The sequence below is a fragment of the Pteropus vampyrus genome, unplaced genomic scaffold, assembly GCF_000151845.1.
Source record: "Pteropus vampyrus isolate Shadow unplaced genomic scaffold, Pvam_2.0 Scaffold534, whole genome shotgun sequence".
Classification (NCBI taxonomy): Eukaryota; Metazoa; Chordata; class Mammalia; order Chiroptera; family Pteropodidae; genus Pteropus; species Pteropus vampyrus.
The window spans coordinates 247,852-251,013 of NW_011889315.1; the positions used below are offsets into that span (position 1 = coordinate 247,852).

General features: G+C 52.0%; 1 long non-coding RNA gene across 1 annotated transcript in view; it reads left to right on the forward strand.

The window, feature by feature from the left end:
* Positions 1–363: 363 nt before the first annotated feature.
* Positions 364–3,162, forward strand: part of LOC105307951 — a 13,923-nt gene continuing 11,124 nt past the window's right edge. The window contains exon 1 of the long non-coding RNA XR_897266.2: positions 364–551. This is a non-coding gene — a long non-coding RNA (uncharacterized LOC105307951). The remainder of the gene's footprint in view (positions 552–3,162) is intronic.

Genomic DNA, 3,162 nt, shown 5'->3' on the forward strand with positions numbered 1-3,162 from the left:
GTATAACTGAGTGTGTCTCTGTGTCTGCGTGTGTCGAGTTAGATTAAGGGACACACAGACACAAATCTCCAGGGGCTCAGGAGCTTGCAGGCTGACAAGGGACAGGGCACAGGGAATAAATCGAAGAGGGAGATTCGTTCCAGGTGGGGCTGGAGATGCAGGGAGTGAGCCTGACCGGAGGACCACGTCGGGGCCGCGTGGAGACAGCAGGCCTGAGCCGGGGGTGTTGGCACATTCAAAAAAGGAAGAGAGTTGCTCGAGGGGGTGTTGAGCAGAAGTGGGTTTCTGAGCAGAGGGGAAGGGCGGACAGGGAACCGCAGGCTTGGGGTGGGGACGAGATACGTACAAAGGCGTTTCAAAATCCAGGGCAGGGCTTTTGGTGTTCAGCTGCCGCCATGGTGAGATGTGCAGTCTCTGGGAAAGCCGGGGTGTGGGTCGGGTGCTTGCGGGGTCTTCCGTTGCGCTGCGGGAAAGCTCACGTCGGTTGACTTCTGAGCTTGAAGATGACCGTCAGCCACGCTTTCGCATTGGCGAGAGGCCACGATTTCTGAGTGAGTGAAACGAACTGCGGCGCCTTTGGAGTCTGGGTGCGGCGAGGGGCAGGGACCGCGGGCTGAGAGATCTTGGAGGGTTCTGAAGGCAGAAGAGTCTAGAAAATGGAGAGGGGTGAGGGGGAAAAGATCAAGGACCAGGGAGGCTTGGAGTGTGGGGAGCCCAGAAGAATCTGGAAAATGGAGCATTGGGAGAGGGAGGGTGTTGCGGGCCAGAGCGGTCTTGGCCGGTGCAGAGCCCAGGAGTACCTGAAAAGGGGTTGGGGGTGGGGGGAGAGGATAAAGAGAGGGACTGGGGGTGAATCGCGAGGTGGGGAGTTACTCTTCAGAGGTCGGGGTTGCTTGTTCACACTTTCGATGCATCCCGCGCTGTTGAAACTGTGTCTAAGGGCAGCTCGGAGGCATGTTTCAGACCACACCCTTGCCCATCCAGGGTGTCCAAGATCTGTCTTTAACCTTCTGGGGCTACCTCCACAGCACAGAGGTCATGGTCACAGTGTCCCGAAGTAATCTGTCCCTTGAAGACTTCCTGCCCCAGTGACCCGCTCTGGGCCCTGGTCACTCACCCAACTTTCTCGGCGCGGCCATTTTACATCTGCGCCTTCGTTTCTTCCTCCCCTCACATCGGACAGTGCCTCCTTCCCCTTCCCCTTCCCCTTCTCTCTCCTCCTCTTCCTCTCCCCTCTCCTCCTCTTCCCCCTCCTCCCTCCACCGCCATGCTCTTATGGCGCCGGCCATGCTCTTATGGCGCCGGCCCTCCTCATACAGAAGCAGGAGGTTTCCAAACCCTCCCCTGGACTCAATTCCAGAATTTTACCTTTGAAAGCTCTCCCACCCTCTACACCGCATCCAGGCTCACACCCCTGGTTCCTCCTGCCCCTGTGGAGATGTCCACCTTGCTCCTCAGGGGTTCGCTCCAGGTCGAGACCACCTCTCTGCTCAGAGCCCCACCAGAGACTCACCCCAAAATGAGAAGAAAGTAACCGCAGAACCAGGCCTGAGACCACATTATTGTTGGGCAATTCTTCTCTGTTTCAAGTTCTTCTTTGTCAGGGAGGTGGAGTTAGGACCATGATGAAAGCAAAGTTGAGAATCAAAATTTTGCCCGAGCAGTTGATGAAATGACAGTTGAGGAATCAGTCCAGGAAGTTTTGCCAGGAATCTGTGTGTCCTCCCATCGATCATGATTATAAAGGATGGAATTTCTGTTTAGTATCGAAGCCACAGTCTCCTCTGTTAAGTTTTTACGATGTATCGTCTCATAAAAATAATATGACAGGTAATCTTTTAAGAATTCATGAGGAAAAGTAAATTAAAAAAAAAAAACAGCAACAAAAGAATTCACGAAGAATGTGTAGGTGCAAACTGGATTCGTAAGCAAAAAATTACAGCACAATCACTTGCGAAAGAAATAGGCGGTTATTTTTTTTAAACATCTCACGTGCTATGCGTTGTATACAGCTAAAGCTACCATTCTGATGACATATATTAGCATCTTCTTGATGACACTTTTTAACAGTGGCTCCAAGAGCATGAGGGCTTGCTCCATTCCGTTTGTCACTAATAGCTCTCTTCCAAAATTCCATATGTACTCACTGAGTCGATCAGCCACAATTTCCACTAGAAAATCCATGACCTTGTCCTTGCTAAATGAAGTAAGCAGATCCAAAGAAATAACGTAACGTGTGTTCCCTGTGGTTTCCACCACGGTCTGACTTCATTGTAGCATGTTCCGCTTTTTAAGGTAGAAGTACTGTAATATGCTCCGCCCCTTACAGAAAATCTTGGCGGTTCCTTCTGGACAATGTTTTGGCGCCATGAAGACTAATAGTGCAAATGCCGGAGGGACTGAGGGGCCATGTGACCCCGATCCAGGGCCGGGGGAGCATGGCCCACTTCATCTACAAGAGATACATTTCTTATATGTAAAGAGTGAACATTTGAAGTGGTTTTAATACTGTAGTAGGCTAAATAAGAGTCTCCATCTGCAGAGCTCCCTCTACCATGTGGGACTTTCTGGGGCCCAGAGAAGCACCTCCCCCCACATTCCAGGCTGGACCCACATCTGCCATGAGAAGTCAAGAGCAAGGAGAGAGAGAGAGGGTCTGCGGAGACGTAGTGGGAGGGATCAGGGACAGACTCATAATTTGCTTGTGACACTAGCAAATGAGAAGTAACTTCTTCCAGACTCTTTTCTGAAAATCGGACAGACCTCTACCCCAGAGCTGGTGCCGATGGTCCAGGGAGCCACTTACTAGAGACTGTGATAATCTTGACTGTGGTCCTATCGAGGCCAGTGACAGAGTTATGGACGAGGCAGGTATAGGATCCACTGTCATTCACAGTGATGTGGGGGATAAAGAGCTCCTGTGTGGGCTGCCGGGGCCTCCCATTGATGAGCCAAGAATACTGTGCGGGCGGGTTAGAGTCCGTGTGGCAGGAGAGGCTGAGGTTTGCCCCGGAACTGTAATGGGGGTTTGAGGGGGAAATGGTGGGGGTCTCCGGGCCATCTGGAACAAAGAGAACAAAGCCAATGTGACGTAATCAGAGGGAAGGGGAAGCTCATTGTCTCTACAGGGCCACACTGCCCCTCTGAGCTGGGTCACAGTCT